The sequence below is a fragment of the Lissotriton helveticus genome, chromosome 7 (assembly GCF_964261635.1).
Source record: "Lissotriton helveticus chromosome 7, aLisHel1.1, whole genome shotgun sequence".
Taxonomy (NCBI): Eukaryota; Metazoa; Chordata; class Amphibia; order Caudata; family Salamandridae; genus Lissotriton; species Lissotriton helveticus.
The window spans coordinates 420,495,352-420,509,015 of record NC_136068.1 but is presented as its reverse complement, the minus strand read 5'-3'; positions in this window follow the sequence as shown (position 1 = coordinate 420,509,015).

Sequence of the window (13,664 nt, the reverse complement as noted above, 5' to 3'; positions counted from 1 at the left end):
TTTGTGAAGTAATTTACCTCAGGGTATTTAGAGAGGTCTACAGGCTAAATGGCTAAATGGAATTCCAACCAAATTTGTGAAAATGGTAGGGATTGGTATGTAGTATGAGCTAATCTATATTTGGTGAAAGTGTCTCCAGTGGTTTTTCTGTATATTACTTTCCCACCTTTTTTGAGCGAGCGCTTCCCGGTGCGCGCCCCGGTACGCGAACCGGCAGCGTTACGGGAGTCCTCCATTTTGTGTTTCGGTAGATTTGAGATACAAGATGGAGGGCAAATAATGTTGAGAATGGGTAGAAGGGGGCACGGTAGACGTATCCTGACCCCCTAGGTTTTCTGAGGGTGGCTGAGGAGGCCCATATGTGCGAAAAAAACCCTTTTTTTTTCAAATTTTTGCACGGTTAGCGTCCGGTGCGCGTACCGGGTAGCGCTCCGGGGAGCGTACTTTGGTGAAAATTAGTGAAAAAAGTTAGAGTAAAATAATAATTGTGAGTGATCAGATGTAGGGTAGCTCTGAAAAGAGCTTTTGGGTCCTGTGGCTGATTTAGGTACCTACAAGTAGGTACCAATGCACAGTCTTAAATTCAGGATGAAAATTCTGTTCCCCTCATCTGAGAAGTGAACTCCATCTCTTCTGTAGATATCTTGCATGTAGTAACGCAAGTTATTGTTGTAGATGGAGCCCATTCCATGGTCTCTCATGTAAGCTGAAACAGACTTATTTACATGCTTCCTCGATTTCTCAATTTGTGGACAAAATTGGTTGGACCACCTCCCTTTCTGTCTTTGGCATATATTTGAATATACCAAGGCAGTTTGAGGAAAAAGTGCCATCAATTGGTCAAAGGTGTCTTTTAAAAGCATTTCCAGACCTACCCCAGTCAAAGTGCCCAAGTCATTTCCTCCACAGTGCACAATTTACAGGTCAGGTTTTGGCAAATGCAAAAAGGTTTTCACCAATGGTATCAATTGGTGACATCTTAATCCTCTGTGGCCAATCCAGTTGATTTCCACATTTTGTAAATTGAGGTTGTGTAAATTTCTGTTATCAGCATACCTTTGAGCCCAGTGGATGTAACTATGTCCAACAATCCAGACAGAAAACATGGTGAGAGGAGCTTCTGCTGCAGTCAGATGAAGTGTGGGAATGAAATGGCAGTTGGAACAGTAGGAGTATGTAATGAAAAAAACTGTGGAGTTTCTGTGGTAATTAATCAGTAGCAGTGATTGGTGGATTTTGATTGCTGAAAACAGAAAGTTAGGGTGCATGGATGAGTTCTTTGAAAGATGTAATTTGAATGGTCAAGAAAAAATCATTTTATCAAAGATTGCACTGGATACGCAGGTGTACTGAGAGTTCAGAGTTCAATTGAAACATTGTTGTGTGAACTTGCAAACATGAGAGGTCTTTCAGGAGGTGGTTGCTATGGAAAAAAGGCAGAAAGGGCAGAAGGGGGAAGGGTGTTGATTTGAAAAAAGTGAGGGATTGATTGGGTGACATGAGAGATATGTGTGATGAATTACAACATTTCTGTGCCATTGTTGGTTGCAGCCTCTGGAGTGCATACCTTTTGCTCTGCTGAAGACAAATTGGTGTGTGTCTGAGACTGTTTTGAAACTCAAAAAGTATTTGCTAAGGTGAGAAAAGATTCATTTAATTTAGATAGAGAATAGTATGCTTTAGGGAGAAAATTATGAAGAAAGTTGTGTATTTAAAATGTTGCTTTGTTTCATAGGTTGCTTGGGGCATATTTACAAGGCCTTTGAGTCCCTTTGATATTATTTTTCCCATTTTAATTTAAGACATTTCCCCGTGGTGCAAGGTCCTTGTAAATACGCCCCCATGTGTGCTTGGCAAATTTAGATTTTATTTCTTTGAGTTACATAGCCATGTTAAAAGTGATGCAAAAATGGTGCAAGGGCCTTCAAAATACGCTTTCATGTGTGTTAGGGCATTTTAAGTCACTTCCCCATGAATGTAGTTGAATAACTGCTTTACTTGATGTGTTTAAAAACGTTTATTGAAGTCATTTAAGTTTCTTGATATGTACTGCTAGAGTTTCATAGGCTGCTTGGGGCATATTTACAAGGCCTTTGAGTCCCTTTGATGTTATTTTCCCCATTTTAATTTAAGTCATTTCCCCGTGGTGCAAGGTCCTTGTAAATACGCCCCCATGTGTGCTTGGCAAATTTAGATTTTGTTTCTTTGAGTTACAAAGCCATGTTAAAAGTGATGGAAAAATGGTGCAAGGGCCTTCAAAATACGCTTTCATGTGTGTTAGGGCATTTTACGTCACTTCCCCTTGAATGTAGTTGAATAACTGCTTTAGTTGATGTGTTTAAAAACGTTTATTGAAGTCATTTAAGTTTCTTGATATGTACTGCTAAAGTTTCATAGGCTGCTTGGGGCATATTTACAAGGCCTTTGAGTCCCTTTGATGTTATTTTCCCCATTTTAATTTAAGTCATTTCCCCATGGTGCAAGGTCCTTGTAAATACACCCCCATGTGTGCTTGGCAAATTTAGATTTTGTTTCTTTGAGTTACATAGCCATGTTAAAAGTGATGGGAAAATGGTGCAAGGGCCTTCAAAATACGCTTTCATGTGCGTTAGGGCATTTTAAGTCACTTCCCCCTGAATGTAGTTGAATAACTGCTTTACTTGATGTGTTTAAAAACGTTTATTGAAGTCATTTAAGTTTCTTGATATGTACTGCTAGAGTTACATAGGCTGCTTGGGGCATATTTAAAAGGCCTTTGAGTCCCTTTGATGTTATTTTCCCCATTTTAATTTAAGTTATTTCCCCGTGGTGTAAGGTCCTTGTAAATACGCCCCCATGTGTGCTTGGCTAATTTAAGTACTGATAGGATGTGCTTCTACATAGGACCTGTGTTGTGTTTTCAAATTATGACCAGAAAATCGTTTTATTTATTTTTTAAACGCTTTTCACATTTATGAGAAGGTCATATTGGTGTCTGCTTCTTTAAATAAATATTGAACTGAGAAATATTAAACTGAGGCTTCTGTAAGTGTCAAAGGAGGTGAGTAATGTACATTGCTCTGTTGCATACATTCCTCATCCTCTGCGTACTCTTGGATATGCTAGACTAAATCTGCTCAATGAGATAAATAAGCTGAGGAAACACAGGTGATGTGATTGTGAATTGAGCATAAATATTTGCACGTTTTTCAATTACATCACCTGTGTTTCCTAACATTACGAATCACGTTGTGCAGATGAGGTTTAGGCCTGTCCAGGGAGATAGAGGAGGTCTGGCCTTTGTTCAAGAGTGTAGTGGACATGACTCACTTCATTGGTAGGCCTGCACATGTATTATCTCCTCTGTACTCTTCAACAAGCCTAAATTTCATCTGCAACACTGAGTAGGCCTCACCTCAAACAAACCTCTGGATAGGCCACACCTTATCGTCATCCTGAATCAATCATTTAAAATGTTAGGGGCAGATTTATGATGGCCGTGCGCCTCTTTTGTGCCGCTGTTGCATCACTTTTGTGATGCAGCAGTGATGCAAAAGATGCACCATGTTGCAAGACAGGCCTCACTTCATCTCCAACAAGATACCGTCAGTTTAAACTGTAAACATTTAGGACTGTGTAGGGGGCATGGAGAAGCCGAATCTTCTGTAAATGTCAAAATTGTTGCATACAGTGCTCAACTTCTGCGTAGTCTTTGATATGTTAGTTTCCATCTGCACAATGAGATACCTAAGCAAAGGAAACACAGGTTTTGTGATTCTGAAATGAGGAAAATAAATTCCACATTTTTCAATTACATCACCTGTGTTTCCTAACATTATGAATCACATTGTGCAGTTGAGGTTTAGGCCTGTCCAGGGACACAGAAGAGGTCTGGCATTTGTTCAAGAGTGAAGTGGACATGACTCACTTCATTGGTAGGCCTGCACATGTATTATCTCCTCTGTACTCTTCAACAAGCCTAAATTTCATCTGCAACCCTGAGTAGGCCTCACCTCAAACAAATCTCTGGATAGGCCACACCTTATCGTCATCCTGAATCAATCATTTAAAATGTTAGGGGCAGATTTATGATGGCCGTGCGCCTCTTTTGTGCCGCTGTTGCGTCACTTTTGTGATGCAACAGTGATGCAAAAGCTGCACCATGTTGCAAGACAGGCCTCACTTCATCTCCAACAAGATACCGTCAGTTTAAACTGTAAACATTTAGGACTGTGTAGGGGGCATGGAGAAGCTGAATCTTCTGTAAATGTCAAAATTGTTGCATACAGTGCTCAACTTCTGCGTAGTCTTTGATATGTTAGTTTCCATCTGCACAATGAGATACCTAAGCAAAGGAAACACAGGTTATGTGATTCTGAAATGAGGAAAATAAATTCCACATTTTTCAATTACATCACCTGTGTTTCCTAACATTATGAATCACATTGTGCAGTTGAGGTTTAGGCCTGTCCAGGGACACAGAAGAGGTCTGGCCTTTGTTCAAGAGTGAAGTGGACATGACTCACTTCATTGGTAGGCCTGCACATGTATTATCTCCTCTGTACTCTTCAACAAGCCTAAATTTCATCTGCAACCCTGAGTAGGCCTCACATCAAACAAACCTCTGGATAGTCCACACCTTATCGTCATCCTGAATCAATCATTTAAAATGTTAGGGGCAGATTTATGATGGCCGTGCGCCTCTTTTGCGCCGCTGTTGCGTCACTTTTGTGATGCAGCAGTGATGCAAAAGATGCACCATGTTGCAAGACAGGCCTCACTCCATCTGCAACAAGATACTGTTAGTTTAAAATGTATATATTTAGGACTGTGTAGGGGGCATGGAGAAGCTGAATCTTCTGTAAATGTCAAAATTGTTGTATACAGTGCTCAACTTCTGCGTACTCTTTGATATGCTAGACTCCATCTGCACAATGAGATACCTAAGCAAAGGAAACACAGGTGATGTGATTGTGAAATGAGGAAAAGAAATTCCACATTTTTCAATTACATCACCTGTGTTTCCTAACTTTACGAATCACATTGTGCAGATGAGGTTTAGGCCTGTCCACGGACACAGAAGAGGTCTGACCTTTGTTCAAGAGTGCAGTGGACATGATTCACTTCATTGGTAGGCCTGCACATGTATTATCTCCTCTGTACTCTTTAACAAGCCTAAATTCCATCTGCAACCCTGAGTAGGCCTCACCTTAAACAAACCTCTGGATAGTCCACACCTTATCGTCATCCTGAATCAATCATTTAAAATGTTAGGGGCCGATTTATGATGGCTGTGTGCCTCTTTTGCGCCGCTGTTGCGTCACTTTTGTGATGCAGCAGTGATGCAAAAGATGCACCATGTTGCAAGATAGGCCTCACTTCATCTCCAACAAGATACCGTCAATTTAAACTGTAAACATTTAGGACTGTGTAGGGGGCATGGAGAAGCTGAATCTTCTGTAAATGTCAAAATTGTTGCATACAGTGCTCATCTTCTGCATACTCTTTGATATGCTAGACTCCATCTGCACAATGAGATACCTAAGCAAAGGAAACACAGGTGATGTGATTGTAAAATGAGGAAAAGAAATTCCACATTTTTCAATTACATCACCTGTGTTTCCTAACATTACGAATCACATTGTGCAGATGAGGTTTAGGCCTGTTCACGGACACAGAAGAGGTCTGACCTTTGTTCAAGAGTGCAGTGGACATGATTCACTTCATTGGTAGGCCTGCACATGTATTATCTCCTCTGTACTCTTCAACAAGCCTAAATTTCATCTGCAAACCTGAGTAGGCCTCACCTCAAACAAACCTCTGGATACGCCACACCTTATCGTCATCCTGAATCAATCATTTAAAATGTTAGGGACAGATTTATGATAGCCGTGTGCCTCTTTTGCCCGCTGTGCGTCACTTTTGTGACGCAGCGGCGGTGCAAAAGATTTGCTATGTTGCGACATATTTACAACTTGATGCATCTAGGCAGATGTGTCATGCTGTAAAGTCCTGTGCCACATGAAACCTGCGTCAGATTTCATGTGAGCGTTTTGTTGTAGGGTGGGCAGTCATTTGCATGAAAGCCCTGTAAAACTAACACAGTAAAAATAAGAAGATTTCACTGAGTCACATTTATGGCATTGCTGAATCAAATCCTTACGCCTGTTTGAAACAGGCATAAGGAGTGATGCACCATGCAATGTGTGGCTTGCCCCTGTGCATTGCAGTAGATATGTCGCGCTTACGACGTGATTCCTGCAATGCGCCGTTTTTATGGAACAGTTGCGTGACGCATCTGTGCTGTTTTTGCTCAATGGTGCTCTGCATTGTAAATGCGGCACATCATGGGTGGCAGAGCAGTGGCGCACGTTAACTGGTGCATCCCTGGGGATGCGCCAGTTAACATAAATCTGCTCCTTTAAATTTAAGTATTAGCAGGGGACACAGTGTTGGTGAGGCTTATCCAAGGTTAAGAAGAGATGAGTCCTCTTCACTGAAAAATTGGACATAGGCCTCACCTCCTCAGCATCGCTGGACATGGTTAAATAATATCTGCACAATGTTACTCTTGTTAAACAATTTTACAATTATAGTCTCTGAGATTTGTCTCTTACTCTGCAACATCTCATTGTTGTTCTCTTTCTTTAAAGATAACGACAACATCAAGCATGAGTGATAATGAGCAATCTGTTGATCTCGATATTATCATTGAAATTGTGATTGAAACATCAGTGGAAGTAGATCCCTTGGATGATTTAAATCCTGAGGATGATGAAGAACATGATGAGGATGCAGATTTGTCAGAATTGTATGACATAGGGTGGGAAGCTGACCTGCTCGAGCCTATGGAACTGTAAACAGTTATTTTTAAAAGTTACTGGAAATGAAAAGTAACCATGTTAACCGTTTCATTTAAAATTAAACACATCTTCAAAAACAGCTTGTGTGAAGTGTCTTTAATAAAATAGGGAAATATGCTGATAAAAATTAGTTCAGATTCACATATAAAAGAGCAAAGGTCAAATGTAGAAGCATTCTATTTCTTTGCTACTATTTGTGAGTACTAAATTTGCCAATGCACTAAAAATTATTGTATGTAAAATTGACAAGTAGTGTGTTAATTTTTTGACGACTGTTAATGATTTACTGTTTGGTAATAGTGGTTAATAACATTTTGTATTATATTTTACCACAGATTCAACTGCAGATCATTTCAAAACTACAATATGCCATCTAAAGAAAGAAGCCGAAAGGCTACAAAATGTCAAAGACAGCAGATTACTAAATGCTTGCAGCAGTCCTCTACAATAAAAACTCGTCAAGTCACCAAGAAAGCTACGGGTAAGACAACAAAATCATTCCTAAGAAATATTTTCAGAAAAAAAAATATTACTACAGAACATGTTTTAGTCCAGAAAAAGAGAGCCAATTTAAACGGAAAGGAAAGGCCAATCAAAAATGTTACTGCTAGAGCAGGAGATAACTCTGTGCATGGTAGTAGAAGGAAAAATCAGTTTAGGGACATTCGTAGACGAATGTTCCGCAACAGGATAATTGGCAATTTGTTAAAAAATATTAAGAAAGGTCAACAGAAAGTGGCTTTTTATAAAAAAAAAAAATATATTGAGAACATTATTGATGAGGCATTCGAAATTAAGCGAAAGTTATTTATTTTGATAATCAATAGAATTAGGAAACTAAACAAGGCAATTTATGATTTCAAATCAAATAGTAGATGGAAGAGAACAGTTAATCGTAGTAATTTTTGTGAAGTTTTTTCAGGAGAATGGATGCATAGTTCAAGTTGTGAGGCATTTTTTAATGAGGAGAGTTATTTCCAGGATAATGATTTGGTGCATGCAGTTGACACCAGTGGTCGAGCTTATGAGGTGAAAGATGGTAGTCCGGTTGAAAAAAGAAAAACTTATGACAACAGAGGCAGAAGAGATGTTAGGTAATGAGGTTTTAGGAAAACGTCCTAAGGGACCAGTGTATACCTGGAAGTGTAGTAGTATTTGCAGTGTGCGACAGGATTCCATCAATTTGCTTTGTGATTTTGTACGGACATTTAATAGGAAAAGTTTGAAACAGAAGATGAAGTTGTTGCAAGAATTAGATCCTTGCAGAGTGAGAGAAGTGACAGGTTTGCATGGTCATTCATTGGCTTGTCTTTCCAGGAGAGTATGCCAGAGTGTTTTTCATCATTTCAGGATGCTAGCAGTGCATCATAATAAAGTGAGGAAATTAGTTAGAATGTTGTATTATGCTAAGAGTCCAGCAATTATGCTCAAACAATTATGCACTGCTCTTTTGCATGGTTCTGAAGTAGATGTGAAGAATATTTGTGAAGAAATTGAGTTTTGTTACTTTGCAAGTAAAGAGAAGAATGTTGAAATTGACCCAGAAGAAGAAGGTAATGTGGAAGAGAGTGTACAGGTTTCCAGTACAGATAATTTTCAGAAGGAAATTGCCACGTTTCAGGTGAAATCAAGTGAGAGGCCTAATTTCACTTGTGTGTGTTGTCGACGCACTTATTATAAGAATCAGACTAACTTAGTGGATTTATATGCAAAAAGTGAAAGGGAAAATAATAGTGAATGGAAAGATTTCGCAACATACTTGATGGTAGAAAATTGTTTTGATTTGGGATCGGATCAACGTGTGTGTACTTATTGTTGTAACAAATTAAATCAAAACCAGATGCCTGCTAGAGCAGTTCATAATAATCTGGAATTGGTTGAGATTCCTTCTGAATTGAAGGATTTAAATACTTATGAATCTATTTTTATTCAAAGGGTCCATCCCTTTCAGGCTATTGTACGAATGGAGCCAAAGACAGGGAAATTGCCTCCATCAGATTTACAGAGAGGATTAAAGGGAAGAGTTGTTTATTTGCCTCTAGATTTGAAGAAAAACATTAATACAATTGGAGTAGAGAAAGTGGAAGAGGAACCTCTGGTTATCCTAGTTAATGGGGTTCCGACAAAGAGTAAGAAAATCTGGCAAGATTTAGTGGATGTTAGGAAAGTCAAAAAGGCAACATTGCATTTGAAGAAAAATAATAAGTACTACAAGAATGTATATGTTGCAGAAGAGGAAGTAAGTGAAGAAGAGGATAGCGATTTGTGTGCTGGTCAAATTGAGAAAGTAGAAGCCTCTAAAAATGAAGAAATATATGAACATTATAGTGTTCATCCTTTGCATTCCAAGGAAGTCATGGGGAATGCTATTGAGTTGTTTCAAATGAAACAAGCCAAAGGAAGTCCCATTAGTGTTTGGGAGGAAAGTTTGGAAGCTCGGTGTTTCCCACAGCTATTTCCAACAGGTCAAGGAGGAAGATATGATGAGCGACCTGATCAAATTCCTGCTTCTGAATACCGGACTTTACGATTGTATGCAGAAGATCCTAGGTTTCGTCAATGCATTCCCTATTTGTTTCATCTACTGTTTGAAAGCGATCTGTCTGGACTGTCATATGCAGTGAACCACATCTTGAAAAGTGGTGTACAGATGCAAAATATCTCGGCAAGGGACTTTATGGATAAAGTCAATGTGCAAGACAGTATTTTGGATTCTCACCTGATTAATCTCATGGCGTGTCAGCGTGGTACTAATGAGTACTGGTACCGTCGACATGGAGATTTAAAATGTATGCTGAGGAACTTAGGAACTCCCACATGGTTCCTCACTCTCAGCTGTGCCGAGTATGGCTGGGAAGACTTACTTGAATTTCTACGAGAGGCAAATGGAAACATTGAAAATATCGAATTCAAGACACCCGGAGAACTGTGCTCTTTGGATCCAGTGAATGTATGCAGGTACTTCAATCATAGATTTGAAGCTATGATGTCTTTCATCATGAACAAGAAAAATCCACCTCTTGGAGAGGTGTTGGATTTCTTCTGGAGAAAGGAGTACCAAGCAAGAGGTGCTCCTCATATACATATGCTGCTGTGGATCAAAGATGCACCCAAATTTGGAACAGATCCGGATGACTTAGTGATGAGTTTCATTGAACAGTATTCTACATGTGCTGTTCCAAAGGCAAAGGAAGACAAAAGCCTAAGAGAACAAGTTTTACACTTCCAAAGCCATCGTTGTGGAAAGTACTGTCGTCGTAAATTCAGAAACAAGTTCTACACAAAATGTCGTTTCGCCTTTCCACGACCGGTGATTTCTAAAGGAAGAGTGAACAGTTTGATGTCTTCGCTGCGACATAATGGGATGAAGAAATCACCCAAAAATACCTAAAATTTGAAAAGGAACGAAGAGTCCAAGTACATCAACGACTACAACCCAGTGATTTTGTCCATGTGGAATGCTAACATGGATATACAGTTTGTGGCTGATAACTGTATGGCTGTGGCTCGGTATGTGACATCTTACATCACCAAAAAAGAAAAGACAGAATTGAAGGATATGTGGGAGGACATTTCCCATGAAAAGAGCCTCAGTGAGAAGTTGTACAGTTTCAGTCTGAAGATGTTGTCGCATCGAGAAATCGGAGCTTACGAATGTTCTGACCGGTTGTCTTCAGCAAGTCTCTATGCCAAATCCAGGAGTATCATTTGGGCGAGTCTTGGTCTTGCTGCAACGCGTAATCGAGTTCTGAAACCTGTACGGGAAATTGAGTATTTGGCGGAAAAGGAGCCAAACAGTACAGATATTTTGAAGACCAACATGTTGGATACATATTATCCAAATAGAAGCAGTCACCTCGAGAATGTTTGTCTGTATGAGGTTCTACAAAATTACATATTCAAGAGGAACATCAAAGAAGATATTGATAAAGGAGTGTATGCTGTAATTGGAAGTGAGGGATATCTGGTCAAGCAAAGAAAATGCCACTTGGTAAACCATCGAAAATTGAGTGGCGAATCTCCTGAAAGAAAAGAGTTTTTCTATTTAGCACTTTTGCAACTTTTCAAGCCTTGGCGTGCAGAAGAGGAACTGCTTGGAGATTTCCTCTGTTACGAAGACTCTTTCAATGCCGCCAAGGAGACCATAGAATGTCCTGTTTTTCCCAAATATCTAGAAATGTTGAATGCGGAAATCGAGCAGGAAGCAACGATTGCAGCCGAGATTGCTAGAGACAGTTCTCAAGACAGTCAGAGTTCTGTTTCATTGAGTCAGGATCCACTAGGAGGACCAGTTATCGAAAATGAAGCTGCCACTGCCATGATTGAAGTGGAAAGATCCATGGCACATGCTCAGGAGGATGCGGTTAACTTAGAAGACTTGGAAAGACAACTCAACGTTGAGCAGAGGAAAATATATGACAAAGTTACCAACCAAATAGATCATGGATTAAGTCATGAGAAGAAAGAGTGCTCATGTACGTCGTTGAAGCCTGTCCGACTGTACGTGAGTGGAGAAGCGGGAACTGGAAAAAGTTTCCTCATTAAAGCAATTTCATGTTATTTGCAGAAAAGGACTGAGTCATCGCTGTCTTGTGTTGTCACCGCTCCAACTGGACTGGCAGCACATAACATTAAAGGTATTACTTTGCATCGTCTACTGATGCTGCCAGTGGAGCATGATAACAAATTACAATACCACAAGTTATCTGGAGATGCTTGTTGTGAAGTTTCAAGAGTCTTGAGGAAAATGAAACTTCTTATCATTGACGAAGTAAGCATGGTTTCCAATGTCATGCTTGCCTTTGTGCATTTGAGAATGCAAGAAGTTCTCAAAACAGAGTATGATGTGTTATTTGGTGGCAAACACATCATTGTTTTCGGTGATCTTCTGCAGCTGACACCAGTGAAAGGACAACCTGTGTTCAAAATGCTCACGCATGAAGATACCAGGAAGTGCCTAGGGAGCATTGGCAACGTTAATATATGGTTAAACTTCAATTATGCTGAACTGCGTGAAAATATGCGTCAAGCGAAGGATGAAGATTATAAGAATATTCTACAAGATGTTAGAATCGGAAAAGTGACCGAGCATGGGAAAGAAGCTTTACATGCACGATTACTATCAAATTTGTATCCAGAAGAAGACGTTGTGCCTGAGAATATTTTTTCGAAAATTACTGAGAAGAAATCTGGAATATATTTGATGCCAACTCTTGCAGAATGTGCCATCTTTAACAACAAAATGTTGAATTTAGAAAACCAAGAGATTGTGAAACTGGAAGCTATTGACAGAATAGAGCATATGGGAGCAACAATTATTTTGTCTGAGAATTTGAAATCAAAATTGGATTCATTAGAGAAGACTATATCTAAAACTGCTGGTTTTGAAAAGACTCTGAATGTGTGCTTAAATTGCCGTATAATTTTAAGAAGGAATTTACATGTTGAAAGAGTTCTGGTAAATGGATCAATGGGTAATGTTGTTGATTTTGAGAAATACAGAAATAGAGATGGAATTGAATTTTTAAAAATTAAATTTGATGGCATTGAGGAAGTACAGCTAATTGGTCATTGCTCTGCTAGGTTTTTGCTTGTAAAAGACTTATATGTTCGCCGTAAGCAGCTTCCTGTTTGCTTGGCATATGCGGTGACAATCCATAAATCGCAAGGTTTAAGTGTAGACAGTGCCTTGGTGAATATTGGCAGTTCTGTGTTCAAGGAAGGTATGGCATATGTGGCATTGTCACGAGTCAGAACTTTATCGGGATTGTACTTGATTGAGTGTGATGTCACAAACATTTGTGCGGATCTAGATTGTGTTAAGGAATACAATAGGTTAAGAAGAGAGTATGCGCCACATTTGCCTCAATATCCTTTGTTTGAGAAACGTGTGGTAGGCCGGAAACGAAGAAATGTGACCAATAGTAGGGAGGTTGTAGCAAAAAGACGAAAAGTCGATGAACCCAAAATTATAAGCAGAAAAAGAATGGATTCTGTTGAAGATGTTGTTGGTTTTCAATTTGAAAATAGTTCTGGTGTCAACTGCTATGCTAATGTTGTGGTTAATGTTGTCTTTTCTCTAGAAACTTTAAAAGAAGAGATTGTGGTCAATTCGGATCAAAGATTTTGCAGTTTGTTGAATTCTGTGTTAGAGAAATGTAGCACTGATAGAACAAAAATAGAAAGTGTGTCTGAAATTCGAAATCTGTTAGACAAATGTTCAGGTCAAACACAATTCTCTCAAAATATTCAGCAAGATTGTCAGGAGTTTTTAATGTATATGCTTGATGTATTGCAAGATGAAGGTGTAGATGTAGATCACCTGTTTGGCCTTTCTTATCAATGGCAGCATGACTGCGAGAACTGTAGGGTATCAAGTACTACTAGTGTAGACTCAGAAAAATGTATATATTTAACTTTGCCAGACAGTAAATCAGTGTCCTTTAATAAGCTAGTAAAAGCAGCTGATCACAACATGGAGTGTAGCCAATGTAAGTCTGAAATGTTGTCCACATTATTTATACGAACATATGGCCAGTATGTCATTTTAATGTTCCAACGATGTAGGCCTGATGGAACAAAATTGACAACTTTAATAAAAAAATTTGTGGCTTCGCAGTTGTCAATATCAGGAAGGACTTTTGTAACTGCAGCAATTATATATCGTGACGGTCCTTCAACAACATCAGGACATTACACAGCTTATTTGAAGTCTAGAAACGGCTGGTCATTCTGCAATGATTCTGTTTTAACTTAAAAAAAAAAATTGCCTTTTGACCTTAAAAATTCTTACCTGGTGTTTTTACAACCAAAATTTTAGGG